This window comes from Dermochelys coriacea, chromosome 4 (assembly GCF_009764565.3).
Source record: "Dermochelys coriacea isolate rDerCor1 chromosome 4, rDerCor1.pri.v4, whole genome shotgun sequence".
NCBI lineage: Eukaryota > Metazoa > Chordata > Testudines > Dermochelyidae > Dermochelys > Dermochelys coriacea.
Genome location: NC_050071.1, coordinates 72679773 through 72694878, shown reverse-complemented (window position 1 = coordinate 72694878; position 15106 = coordinate 72679773). Strand labels below are relative to the sequence as shown.

The window sequence follows — 15106 nt, the reverse complement described above, 5'->3', positions numbered from 1 at the left end:
CAGATAGTTAGGTTCCAAGGGAGTTTTACCAAAGTTATTCACAACCCTTGCTAGTGCTGACAAAGAATCAGGTCAGAAGACTTTCCTTTCCTTTATTTTTTTCTGTCTTGAATTTGAAGATGAACACTGTAAAAACAAGCATTGTTTGAGGCTTAGGTATGTCTGGAGCAGAAACCATAAAGGCTAAGAACATCAAATATGTACTATGTTTCATGATAGTAGCTATGTTCGCCAGTTTTATTAATTCTTGATTAAACTTGATCAATACAGTTATGATTTCAAGTGAAATGCTTTTTTTAACATGGTATGGAATTTGATTTTACTGACTAACCATCTACAGTAATAAATCAGCTATTGTTTATGGATTAGTTCTTACTATACAAGAAAAAAACAACTAGTGCTCACTGCTGTCATGTTTACCCACAAGTATAACAATCAGAAATTTTCAATGGTAAAGATCAAGCTGAACCATTCCATGGAAGGAGAAACAAAACTGGAAACTTTACGAGGAAGTGGTACTCTGCACTCTCCCCTCCAATGAGAGAGGTAAGGTAAAAAGTTGTGAAACACCACAGATATCAAGGACCCAGGGGACAAATGGAATACAACTACATGAATCCTCCGACATCACCGAGGATGGTGGGATACTTTACATTACTGCAGGGATCCTGGAGCCACAACTAGTGAGGGAGAAGGGGGACATGTTCTCCATCTTTTCACTTTCCTGTTTAAATCATTCTAAATTAGGGTTGCCAGGTGTCTGGTTTTCAACACTCCAGGCATCTGGCTCCCCACACTCAGCAATGCTTGCTATTTACACCTTCTGCCTGCAGAAAGCATAGCAAAGAACAGCCCCAAACTTAATTGGATTAAAAAAAATTTCTTTGGGAACTTTACTAGCACCTCATTTACAAATTCACTGGTTTTCTGTCCTAGCTACTTACAAATAAGAGTTAAAAGTGTGGCTGGATCCTCAGCTGCCACTGGAGTCATGCAGGTTTACACCAGCTGAGGATCTGACTCTCTACATATTATTCATTATGATTGCTTAGCAGACAGTCCAAGTGATATGTGAGTGACTTAAAAACATCATTTAATTAATGAATTTGAGAGATAACAAGCTAACACCACTATGCATAACAATATATTTGCTTTGGGTTATTCCCTCCCCACCCACACACAAACACAGGCATGCTTCTGGTCTAATACACATGGATAATATAGTGATTTAATTTCACTGGAATGATTCCTGCCTTACAGTGAGCTAATAAAGATCAGAATCAGACCCATAAAATACAGAAGGGATGTGGCCCAAACATTTAATATTTCTTTGCTGCAGAAAAGTGAGTAATCTTTAAATATGACATAATAAATGACCACAGAGTGTCTCAGGTATATGACAGGTTTCAGAGTAGCAGCCATGTTAGTCTGTATCCGGAAAAAGAAAAGGAGTACTTGTGGCACCTTAGAGACTAACAAATTTATTTGAGCATGCTCAAATACATTTGTTAGTCTCTAAGGTGCCACAAGTACTCCTTTTCTTTTTCAGGTATATGGAGTGCTAAATGATAACATTAACTAAACACTGACAGTTTGATCATATTCATGATCAATATTCATTATACAGTGTCACAACTGTTTATCTATAGCATAAATAGTGAAGAGATATGTGCTCATAATATCTTAAGACACCTGCACTATCTTGTTGATACAGCAGTGAGAAGGTTCAGTGAGAAACTGTTAGGAGCAGACACCTCAGGGTAGAAATGAAAACACGGGGCCAGATCAAATTTTTCCACTGATGAATCTGTGGAACTGTCTCTGGAGAAGAAATTTCCACATATATCCCCTTGTGGAGTTCCTATTCAGTTGTTCCAGGGCAGAGAGCAGTTCCCCATCTCCTCCCAGAGAATAAGCTGAGGAATTCTCCCCAAAACCTGGAGGATCTTAAGGAATCTGCACAGATCCCAGAGTATTCTATGAGGCACCCCTGAGCTTCTCTAACAGCTCTGGCCTTTGCCACACAACCCATCCCCATACACACTTTTTCCTGAGAATACCTTTCCATCACAGCCATGTTACTATGGTCTCCCTGAAGTCCAGTGGACCCTGGGCTCCCCCAGTGCTGGTGGGGGGAACTCAAAAAAAGGTAACATAACTCCAGGCTGAATTATCTTTTCTACCTAAGATCCAAAAACTCAGGGGTCAGAGGTAGTGATAATCCCCCATCTCTGGCTCACTCACTTCTTCCTCCAGCCCACTGAGTCTCCACCACCACACACAAGAAAGATCTGAGACCTAAATAGCACTCTCCGTAGAGAGTAAAGGAGAAGAGAAAGAGACTTCCCCCATTCCTCTTCTGCATGAAAGAAGAGATGTGCTTATGGAATATCCCTCACTGCACCCTTACTCCCCGTGCATGTATCTAACAGTGCAGGGACAGTCCGGGCCATAAACAGGTGGAATGGCTTCACTGCTCACTAAAGGTGATGGCTAAAATCCTGGCCCCATTGAAGTCAACAGCAAAATACTCATTGACTTTAGTGAGGCAAGGATTTCATGCTATATGCTCCCATGGCCACACATTAGAATGCAAACCATCTTACTACAAAATCTGCCACACAAGTCAAGTGTGTAAGCACACCCTGGCCCAGGACAAGCTTACCTTGCCTCTGATTCCCACACTTTCCTAATCCACAGAGGTGTAACATTTCTGCAGCATCACATAGAGCTCCAGAATTCGTCCCATAGCAAGATACTGTATGTAGCCAGCATTGTACAGTCTATTTAGCAGTTTTCATATCTAAGCCAACTTTAATTCATATTTTGTACAGCTGCATAGCAAATGCTTAGCTCCAGTCCTTTTATGTTATATCTGTTGGATTCTTTCTGTCCACCAATTTTGCACCAGATGCTGATGCCTGAGTTTCCCCAGAGTCTTCAACCCACTTCAGTTATGGATGAGGCCTCCACCAGTCACAGAGAGTTCAACCCTTCTAGGGTTGGAGAGAGAAGTCCCCAAGCCAAATTCCAACATAAACACAAACCAAAAGAGGAGAATCTTCAGCCCCACTTGGCTCAGCTTTCAGCCCCCTTTCAGGCCAACTCCAGCTGCAACAGTTTCCTTAACATTCATCAACAAGCTCCTGGTAAATCATCACACTAATAGTCTCTGTCAGGCCTTCCCTCCCACAGGAAAACTCTGGCAGAGCACAGTCTCCAGTCAACTCATTACCCCAACCAGCCCTTTCACACAGCAAGGAAGCCAGGAATCTACCCTCTTTTCCATTTAGGTCTCAGCTGACCTGGCTCTTTCCTTTTAAGCACCTCCTTCAAGCCTAACAGCTCTTGCAGATAAAGCAAGGTGGGGCTTACTGAGCCCACAGCAGCTCATTTACTTGTTCTAGAAAGTGTGGTGTTCACATATCCCATCACAGGTACTTTTTGTGGCATAAGCTGCTGGTCAATATGAGTAAGGGTATCAGAATGCAGAGCTTTGTCATTTGATGGAAAAGTGTGATAAGTTTTGTTTAGCCAAATATTTTATAAACTACTAACATTTATAGCTATTGATTCTGTCCTAACTAACTAGTTATTTTTCCTCAATATTTGTTCCATTGTTTTACTCTATATGTACTTTACATTTACCAGATGGTTACATATTTAATACCCTTGAAAGTGTTACTGAAAAGGTTTTAAGTTTTTATAAGAAAGAAAATAAAACTTTCTTGAAAGATACCAAAGAGGAGTAATATATTAATTATTCAGGAGACTACACATTTTACTACAGAATGGTCCATTTTAATCCAGGTTTATGGTGGTTTTGGTGTCACTCCTTCTGACAAAAGTAAAAGCTCTTCAGCACAGACATCTTAGGTAAAGCTCTTTGAGTAACTGATTTTTTGGTTCTCTGACAGTTCAGAGAAATAAAATATTCAGATCAACTCAGACCAAAACTTCTCCCAAATACAGAATTCTCCTGAACACAGAATTTTTGGAAATATTTTGTTTCACGTTAAACTAAATGTTTTAGTTTTGAGTACTTTTAACCTAGTGATGAGAGCTTTCATCTTGATGGGGAAGACCTCAATTTTGAATCCCCATTCTGAAACAGGGATTTGAACACAGATCTCTCCCCTTAGGTGAGGTCTCTAACCACCACATTTTGGCTATTCTGGGATGAGTTTTTCTCAGTTTCTCCTGTTGAAACTGTTCCAAATTGTATACATAATTAAACATTAATTTGAGCAGGGAAATTGGAATCCAGTTGTCCCAAGTGAATGCCCTAACCATTGGACTACAGAGTCTCTCTCACTCTTTCTTTCTCTGCCCCAGTGACTATTCATGTATTTTATGCAAAGTGGAACAGCTTCAAGAGGAGAGACTGAGGAAAAACCCACTCCAGAATACCCTATAGCCAGAAGGTTAGGACACTCACCAAGGGGAGACTTGGCTTAAAGTCCCTGTTCCAGAGTCAGGACTCAGATGTGTGTCTCACACATCCCAGTGAGTGCCCTGAGCATTGGACTGAAGATTGTAGACGTGTGAGGGACAGAACCATCACAAGTGGTTTTGTGACTGATGCCTAAGACCCCCTTCTTAATCTAGCCCAGAAAATCAATATGTTTAATTTTGATCATGTCAAAATGATTCATTTTAATATGTCTATTTTTTTCTTTTGATATTTCAATGGACACAATTTGTTGTTAAAAAAGTTTCAGATGAAAAATGTGGTCCAGCTATAATCTTAAAGTCTAAGGGAACTGCTGATTGTCTGGACTTTTCTTTAAATGCAGTACTAAATACTGGGCATCAGATTCTGTTCAAAACCTTACTTAGGGAACACGCCGAGCACTGTACTATTTTAAAAAAATCTTTTTTTTTCCATTTTCATCAAAACTTGATAGTTTACTTTTTAAACTAGTCGAGAGTTCCCAAGGACTAGGGGTGGGAAGGTCATGATCTTCCCCACCTCCAGCCCAGAAAAGATGTTACATTTTGTAATAATCACTTAAATATACAAAGCAGTATAAAATAATCTCTTCAAAATATATTTTTCTCTGAATCTGTCTGGTGTGAAGAAAAGAAGAGGAGTGAAAACATGTCTGCTTTCCAATTCAGACACCTCTGAACATAAACTTTAAAAGATTATTTAACTGCATATTTTAGGTGCTAAAATATGCAATGTTTGACATATTTTTCAGAAAAGAAAAACACTAAGAGAGACTGGATTTTTAAATGTTATTTTTATATTTACTGCCTTTTGGTATTTTCCTAGGTGAACTTACTTCTAACACCCCTGAACATGTGATGTTTCAAATGATGATGAACCTATGGCACTGATGTGCTAAAATAATTTCAATAGTTGGTGAAGTGAGCTGTAGCTCATGAAAGCTTATGCTCAAATAAATTTGTTAGTCTCTAAGGTGCCACAAGTACTCCTTTTCTTTTTATCCCCTGCAACAAATTCACACATATTTCTTACAGGTCCAATTTAATTTTAAAAAAAAGTTATGCTCCACTTAGTAAGTTTTCATGTGAAATTTACTGAAGAAAAAAAAAGATCAGGGAGAAGATTAAAATATGGCCAAATACAGAGGTTTTGTGCATCACTAAAAAGTTCTTCAGTGCACCAAGAGTTGATTCCCCATGATGATCTTGTTAGATGTGCAGGTCTGTAATACAGTGCTCTGAGGACCAGGTAGTCTAGAGGTTAGCGCCCCTAGCATCCAGCCTTGCCTACCAGCAGGAAGGCCTTTCAATCCAGTTCCTCACCCATGTATGGGCTTAACTTCACCTCAGATTTTAAGTGGCCTTGCCCTCTTCTTACCAGAAGGAGAGTGGGCTAGGAATGAGGTTTATGCCCCTCCCATAGCAGGGGCAGTTGGTAGGGGAGCCCAGGCCCTGTCACACCACTAGGCTCCCTCACAGGGCCCTATGAGACCCTACAGTGCCCTTGGAGTTACCCCTTTGTCACTTCCTACCATCTGTCTCCCCACATGGCTCCATGTCCAATGTAAGATAAAAAAAGAAAAAGAAAAAGAAAAGACAACTAAACCTTCAGCCCCAACTGGGCTCAGCATGGAATCCTAAGTAAGGTTTTAAACAGGTAAGCTTCTCCAGCACCCTTGTGCAGGAGACTTCAGGAGGTCTGTCTTCGTCACCAGCCTCCCCATTTTGAACTAGTTTGCTCCCTTTTAAGCTTTTTCTCCAGCTACAGCATGCTCTGCAGGTCTGAAAGGGTGGGGCTATTGGAGCCCAGTATTGTCCTTTAACCCTTTCTGACCCAGTGTAGGGTTTGTACATCCCATAATGCACTCTTCCCCTCAGACACTGGGTAGTGGCATCAGGGGCTATTTCATGCCCCCTCCATCCCATAAAAATCCATAAAAATCTGCATTTTTATTTTCTATGCCTGCATGATGGGCACCTGGAATTTATATGGCTGTAGTGAAAGGTAGTACTGCATAGCATGTGGGTTGTGGTCTTTCATCAAGTTCAAGTGGTGTGTGTTCAGTTATTAGGCAGAAAGGCCAGTAGAACTTCATGGTCAATTTTTCTTGAGAGTGTCTTCTCCCGCCCCAAGTGTTTTTTCACAAAGCCTTTTTTCACAAAGTTTTTCACTGGACACGGATGCAGTTGAGAGGCAGCAGTGGGTCCCTAGTGCTCCAGTTGGGTTCAGGGGACAGATTCTCTACTTGTGAAGAGGGTCCTTCATCTGGGTCTTTTGCCTCCTTCAGGGCTCTCTCTTCCCAAGGCCCCCTCTCAGCCACCACAGCCATCTCCTGCCTTTCTGGGTGTTCCTGCTCCAGCTCAGCCTCTTCTATAGATGCATCTAGGCATCCTTTGACCACTTCTTCAAAAAACTTACAGTTATGCCCAAGTATGACCAGGTAGGCCAGGTCTTTAGCCCCTCCAGGCCATACTGTTTCCATGTGTTTTTGAATGGTCAGACATACTTCTCTTGTTGGGTATGATCATAATATTTCCATGGATACACTGGAGGTAGATCATGCCTCCAGATTTCCACCAGCCTTTCCATTATTAAAGTCTGGCTACGGCTTGAGTCTATCAGTCAATGTAGCGCTACTCCATCCCCAGGGACTAACATTTTCCCTGAGCCTCTCTTCCAAGTTCTGCTATCAGCTGTCCAGGCCTACCCATAACTACAGTCCATGAACAGTCAGTCCCTTCTATATTACCCCAGTCCTGGCTCTCCCTCCCACTGAACCAGTGTATTGATAATATATGGGATGTTCTGAAAAAACACTACAGCATATTACAGAAAAATAGTGTGTATTATTCATCACCTCTCCAATTCCCACCCATCTCTACCAGCTGACACAGGTAAAGGGCCTGTTACAGGCTTATGAGGTAGGAGCTCATTTGCTTTATGATAGCATCCTAGCACCCATTCCTGTCAGATCTTCGTCACTTTGGTGTGGAAGAGATCCACAGCTTCTCTCTAGCACACTCATTCACTGACCCAACTGCCCGGAATTGATCCACGAAGCAGCCAGCTCATGCAGAGCTCTAGCTAGCATGTTTCTTACTGCCATGTAAGCTAGACCAAAGTCCCAATAGGAAATATTTATGGGCAATAGTACCAAATTAAGTCCCATGGGAACCAAAAAAACCCCACTAGTGGTGGGAACAAAAAGTACTGAATATATTCACATTTGGATTGGAAAACAAAATTAGTTTCATGAGGTGAAATCTTGATCCCATTTAAGTAAATGGGAGTTTTGCATCAATGTCAGTGAGATCAGTCTTTCTCCCAGGCCTCCACAAATTAGTAGATAACACAAGGGCCTGGTCTATACTATAGAGTTAATAATAATGTCAGTGTCTACACTACAATGAACCTCCTGCCAACGTAACTCACCTGCTACATTGACTTAATTACTCCACCTCCACGAGACCTATAGCGCTTAAATTGATGTAGTTGAAAATGTAAGCACAATATTTATATTCCAATTGATTAATTTTATAATTATATGGTAAAAATGAGAAAATAAGCGTTTTTTTCAGTGATAGTGTGCTGTGACTTTTTTTTGTCTTTATGTCTGATTTTGTAAGCAAGTAGTTTTTAAGTGAGGTGAAACTTGGGGGTTTGCAGGACAAATCAGACTCCTGAAAGTGGTACAGTATTCTGGAAAGATTGAGAGTCACTGGCGTGGAGGATTGCTCTCTCAGAGAAAATGGACATGGACATTAACAACAGGAGAAAAGTTCAGAAGAATGAATGTGACACACAGCAGGAGATGATGGTGATTCTGACAGACCAAACAGACATGGTGAGGCATCTTGTTGACCTTCAGGAAAAACATCTTGAAGGTCAACTCCTGCATCCTGTCCAGAACTACATTTCAGCACTGGCCTATTCCTCCCACCACACATACTCCACTTGGCATCAAAGGCTGGTGCACTCCACACTGGGAAAGGGTGCAGACAAACACAACTACATATACACTCAGGTGTGACAGGCAACATTGGTGAATGTGTTTTTAAAAAGAGGATGACTGCTTTCCCCCTTCCAAGTTTATTCCCCTGTATTTCTAAAGTTTACTTCTATCATACAATTATTTGCTGGTATATATGTGTGCAATAAAAGTCATTTTTTGAAACTTTATTAGTTCAAAGCACAGGGGGAAAGGGAGGGGTGTTGATAGAGGCACTGAGCAGGAAAGGGATGTGAATGAGGTCACACAGGGAGTCAAAGCTGAAGCTGTAGATAGAACCCAGGAATCCTGGCTCCCAGCCAGGCCCCGCTGTAACCACTAACCCCCACTCTCCTCACACATGGCAGCCTGTGCGGTGACACCTGTGTGGAATGGAGTTACTGGGTCTCAGCCCATTCCCTGGGAGGACTATCGCATAAAGCAGCCCCCTCACCGGCAGTATCATTGGAGGGGCCAGGGGCTGAATGCAGTGTGGGGACCCCTCTTTCCCTAGGGGGAAGCAGGTGGGGCAGGTCCTGGAACTTCTGCCTACTCCATCACAGCAGGAGGCGACAGGCACAGAGCAGCCAGAAGCCCCAAATTAGCAGGATGAAACATCCCAAGCAAACCACACACACACACACACACACACCTGGCTCATGATGCAGGTGGGTCAGAGACTTGTCCAGATCTGGCAAGGGAGTGGGATCTAGTGGTTGAAGCAGGTGAAGGTTGGGCAGGGAGTGGGTAGTGAGGGTTGGGTGGGGAGTGGGTACTGAGGGTTAGAGCAGGGATGCGGGAGAGGTGATATAATTCTGAGATCAAAGCAAGAGGTGTAGTTTCAAGGTTACATTACTACACAGACAGCAGTCACAGCAAGGTTCAGATTAGGGTTCCAAAACCACATTGGCAAGCACAACACAGAAAAGAAGCACACATTATTAAAATTGTTTTTCAAAGACTCCCTGAGCTGCATAGCTCCCTGCTGAGCTCATCTTACAGTCCTGATAGCTGTCTGCTCAAAATCAGCAGACAGCCTATACACCTCCATGCCTCACTCCTTGGGATCCTTCTCCCCTTTTTTCGCAGATATTATGAAGTGCACAGCAGGCAGCTATAACCAGGGGGACATTTTTTTCACTGAGTTCTAACCTAGTGAGTAAACTGTGCCAATGCAGCTTCAAGCAGCCAGAGGCACATTCAACCATCATTCTGCACCTGCTGAGCCTATTGTTGAAGTGCTCCTTACTGCTGTCCAGGTGTCTCCAGTTTACTCCCATGAGCTATTGTGAGTAAGGATTAGGCTGGGTCTACCAGGATCACTACTGGCATTTCAACATCTCTGTCATAAATATAAAGGGAATGGTAAACACCTTTAAATCCCTCCTGGCCAGAGGAAAATCCCTTACACCTGTAAAGGGTTAAGAAGCTAAGACAATCTTGCTGGCACATGACCAATGAGGAGACAAGATACTTTCAAAGTTGGAGGGGGTGTGAAACAAAGGGTTCTCTCTGTCTGTGTTGTCTTTTGCTGGGACCAGAGCAGGAATACAGGTCAGAACTCTTGTAAAGGGTTAATAAGCAATCTAGTTAGATTCTGTTTTGCTTAAATGGCTGATAAAATAAGTTGTGCTGAATGGAATGTATATTCCTGTTTTTGTGTCTTTTTGTAACTTAAGGTTTTGCCTAGAGGGATTCTCTATGTTTTGAATCTGATTACCCTGTAAGGTATTTACCATCCTGATTTTACAGAGGTGATTCCTTTACTTTTTCTTCTATTAAAATTCTTCTTTTAAGAACCTGATTGCTTTTCATTGTTCTTAAGATCCAAGGGTTTGAGTCTGTGTTCACCTATGCAAATTGGTGAGGATTTTTATCAAGCCTTCCCCAGGAAAGGGGGTGTAGGGTTTGGGGGGATTTTGGGGAGAAAGACGTTTCCAAGTGGGCTCTTTCCCTGTTATATTTGTTAGACGCTTGGTGGTGACAGCAATAAAGTCCAGGGACAAAAGGTAAAAGAGTTTGTACCTTGGGGAAGTTTTAACTTAAACTGGTAAAAATAAGCTTAGGGGAATTTTCATGCAGGTCCCCACATCTGTACCCTAGAGTTCAGAGTAGGGAAGGAACCTTGACATGGCAGCAGAGCGGTGGGATTAACTTGAAATCATTTTGAGATTATTTGAACCAGAAGCACAGATTTTAAAAGGATTTTTTTTTCCCCTTTGGGCTGCTGGAAAGCAGGTTTTAAGCTGAAAGCAGTTAGAGGGGTTTTTTTGTCTCTGCTTGGGGACCAGAGCAGAGATAAAAGGGAATTGTCTTTTGTGAGCTGGAGTTTTCTCTACCTAAAGGCAGGGTAGTTAACCTCCTGCAGGGAAATTCACAAGTCTTCACAGACCTGAAGAGGTGGGTTGTTCTTTTAGCTAAGAGCAACTAGAGGCTTTTTCTGTCTATTTGCCTGGAGACAGAGGTGTGTGTTGTTGGTTTTTTTTTTTTTAAGGATTTTTCTGTAGGCTGACAATCACTATCAGAGAACATAGGTTTCCGGTTACCTATATAACACAACCTTTTTTTGAAAAGCCAAGCTTTTTGTTTGTTTATTTTTTTGATTTCTAACTTTCAGGTGTAAAGTTAGTTTAAAAACAGAGAGGCAAACATGACAGAGCCCAAGGCAGAAGCAGCCAAAGAGGCTGCCCACAGGAGAGCTCTGGAGGCAGCGAAAGAGGCAGAAAAACACCAAGAGGCTGCCCACAAGAGAACTATAGAGGCAGAAAAGCACCAAGAGGCTGCACACAGGAGAGCTATGGAGGCAAGGAGAAAAGAAATGGAGGCAAGGGAAAAAGAAATGGAGGAGAGGGGAAAAGAGAGGAAGCATGAACTGGAATTGAAGAAGGTAAGAGTTGAGCGGAATCTACTGGATAATCCCTAACCATCCTTCCCCAAGAATCCACAAATAGGAGCGACTATGTCCACAGTATGATGAATCCAGTGATATTGCTGAATATTTTCTAACCTTAGAGAGACTGTGTACTCTCCATAAAATTCCTGAAGCTCAAAAGATGACCACATTGGTCGCAAAATTAACCGGAAGAGCTCTGGACATATTCAATAAGATGCCTATTGATGAGGCTTCTGACTATAATAAGTTCAAGGATTTGGTTTTAAAGCAATTTCAAATTACATCTGAAACATACAGAGTAAAATTTTGACCCCTTAAGAGAGGGCCTGGACTAAGTAATGTGGCTTATCTAAACCAGATGAAAGATCTGTTAGATAAATGGGTCCAAGGAAGGGGTGTCACTAGCTTTGACGGAATGTGTGATTTGATAGTTCAGGAGCAATTCCTGAATATGTCCAAGGAGGAAATAAAACAGTGTTTATGGGATAAGGAAATGGACTCAGTAGAAAGTCTTGCTTCTTATGGTGATCGATACAAGCACTCCCAGACCACCGGAGAGGCGGGGCAAGCTGGAACAAAATGGGTGGAGGGAGGAGAGAGGAACAACCCTGGTCGCAGTTGGAGCAGATACCAGAAGGGACATCCTCAGACCACACCCTACTACCGGAGGCAGCCCAAAGTCCCAACTACACCCCAAGGAATACTCTAGACATTTTATTGTCCTGCCACACCATTCTCCAGCAACCCACCTTGCCCCAGTGACCCGTCAGCTGGACAATGTTTTAAATGTAACGAGCCGGGGCATGTGAAAGCCAACTGCCCCAAGAACCCCAACCGATTACAATTCATTGCACCGGAATCACACCAGAGGTCCTCAGATCCAGATACCTCCCAGATACCCTCAGAGCGGAGGGAAACTGTGAGTGTGGGTGGGAAGAAGGTCACCGCGTGGAGGGACACCGGAGCACAAGTGTTGGCTATCCATGCTTCCTTAGTGGACCTCAATTTAATTGACCCAGAGATCCAAGTGACAATTCAACCCTTCAAGTCCAACTTTTTCAATTTGCCTACAGCCAAGTTGCCTGTCCAATACAAGGGCTGGTCAGGAACGTGGACTTTTGCAGTCTATGACGATTATCCCATCCCCATGCTGTTGGGGGGAGACTTGGCCAATCATGTGAAGCTAGCCAAAAGGGTGGGAATGGTCACCCGCAGCCAGGCTAAGCAAGCCATCACGCCTAGCTCTGTTCTGAAAACTTCTAACAGGACCCGGTCAGAGGTGATGGACCCGGACCCCATGCCAACATCTGCAACAGCAGTAGTGGATCCAGTCCCAGAGACCCAGACAGAGCCAGCCCCAGAACCGGAACCGGCAGAACAACCAACGCTAGACCCTTTGCCAGCACTGAATCCAGTACCTGCAACCCCAACCCCAGAAGGCCCCACCAAACCTGAACCGGCAGCAGCTGATAACCCTACACAAGAGACTCAGCCGGAGCCTGAAACCCAACATAGTGCACCAGCGGAGAGCAGTTCATAGTCAATAGAAACAGTCCCATCTCTACATCGCTTCCAGAGGGACCAAGCATAGGTCCACAATCCAATGAGGAACTGATGTCTCCAGCATCAAGGGAACAGTTCCAGACTAAACAGGAAGCAGATGAATGCCTCGAGAGAGCTTGGACGGTGGCACAGAGCAACCCACTGCCTCTCAGCTCTTCTAATCGATCCAGGTTTGTTGTACAAAGAGGACTTTTACACAAGGAAACTCTTTCTGGTGGACACCAGGAAGACTGGCATCCTCAGAGACAGTTGGTAGTTCCAACTAAGTACTGGGTAAAGCTCTTGAGCTTAGCCCACGATCATCCTAGTGGCCATGCTGGGGTGAACAGGACCAAAGACCATTTGGGAAGGTCATTCCACTGGGAGGGAATGGGCAAGGATGTTTCTACCTATGTCCGGTCTTGTGAGGTGTGCCAAAGAGTGGGAAAACCCCAAGACCAGGTCAAAGCCCCTCTCCAGCCACTCCCCATCATTGAAGTTCCATTTCAGCGAGTAGCTGTGGATATTCTGGGCCCTTTTCCGAAAAAGACACCCAGAGGAAAGCAGTACATACTGACTTTCATGGATTTTGCCACCCAATGGCCGGAAGCAGTAGCTCTAAGCAACACCAGGGCTAAAAGTGTGTGCCAGGCACAAGCAGACATTTTTGCCAGGGTAGGTTGGCCCTCTGACATCCTCACAGATGCAGGAACTAATTTCCTGGCAGGAACTATGGAAAGCCTTTGGAAAGCTCATGGGGTGAATCACTTGGTTGCCACCTCTTACCATCATCAAACAAATGGCCTGGTGGAGAAATTTAATGGGACTATGGGGGCCATGATCTGTAAATTCGTAAATGAGCACTCCAGTGTTTGGGACCTAGTGTTGCAGCAGTTGCTGTTTGCCTACAGAGCTGTACCACATCCCAGTTTAGGGTTTTCACTATTTGAACTTGTATATGGCCGCGAGGTTAAGGGGCCATTACAGTTGGTGAAGCACCCATGGGAGGGGTTTACACCTTCTCCAGGAACTAACATTCTGGACTTTGTAAACAACCTACAAAACACGCTCCGAACTTCTTTAGCCCTTGCTAAAGAAAACCTACAGGATGCTCAAAAAGAGCAAAAAGCCTGGTATGATAAACATGCCAGAGAGTGTTCCTTCAAAGAAGGGGACCAGGTCATGGTCTTAAAGGTGCTCCAGGCCCATAAAATGGAAACATTGTGGGAAGGGCCATTCACGGTCCAGGAGCACCTGGGAGCTGTTAATTATCTCATAGCATTCCCTACCTCCAACCGAAAGCCTAAGGTGTACCATATTAATTCTCTAAAGCCCTTTTATTCCAGAGAATTAAAGGTTTGTCAGTTTACAGCCCAGGGAGGACATGACACTGAGAGGCCTGAAGGTGTCTACTACGAAGGGAAAAATACTGATGGTGTGGAAGAGATGAACCTCTCCATGACCCTTGGGCGTATGCAGCAACAGCAGATCAAGGAGCTGTGCACTAACTATGCACCGACATTCTTAGCCACCCCAGGACTGACTGAACGGGCATACCACTCCATTGACACAGGTAATGCTCACCCAATTAAAGTCCAACCTTACTGGGTACCTCCTCAAGCCAAAACTGCTATAGAACGGGAGATCCAGGATATGCTACAGCTGGGTGTAATCCGCCCCTCTGGCACTGCATAGGCATCTCCAGTGGTTCTATTTCCCAAACCAGATGGGGAGATATGTTTTTGCATGGCCTACCATAAGCTAAATATTGTAACTCACCCAGACAACTATCCAATGCCATCCACAGATGAACTATTAGAGAAACTGGGACGGGCCTAGTTCATCTCTACCTTGGGAGGTGCTGGCAGGTACCCCTAGATGAATCTGCCACGGAAAGGTCAACTTTCACCACACATGTCGGCTGTATGAATTTAATGTACTCCCTTTCGGGCTACGGAATGCACCCACCACCTTCCAAAGACTTGTAGATGGTCTCCTAGCGGGATTAGGAGAATATGCAGTCGCCTACCTTGATGATGTGGCCATATTTTCGGGTTCCTGGGCAGAACACCTGGAACATCTACAAAAAGTCTTCGAGTGCATAAGGGAGGCAGCTCTAACTGTTAAGTCTAAGAGGTGTCAAATAGGTCTAAACAGAGTGACTTACCTTGGACACCAGGTGGGTCAAGGAACTATCAACCCCCTACAGCCAAAGTGCATGCTATCCAAA

The 15106-nt window shown here is 43.7% G+C and overlaps 1 long non-coding RNA gene across 1 annotated transcript; it reads left to right on the top strand.

Annotated features, from left to right (window-relative positions):
- Positions 1 to 6222: 6222 nt before the first annotated feature.
- LOC122459717 lies at positions 6223 to 14904 on the top strand. The gene is made up of 3 exons (XR_006280574.1): positions 6223 to 6261; positions 10702 to 10705; positions 14735 to 14904. It is a non-coding gene; the product is annotated as an uncharacterized LOC122459717 (long non-coding RNA).
- Positions 14905 to 15106: the final 202 nt, after the last annotated feature.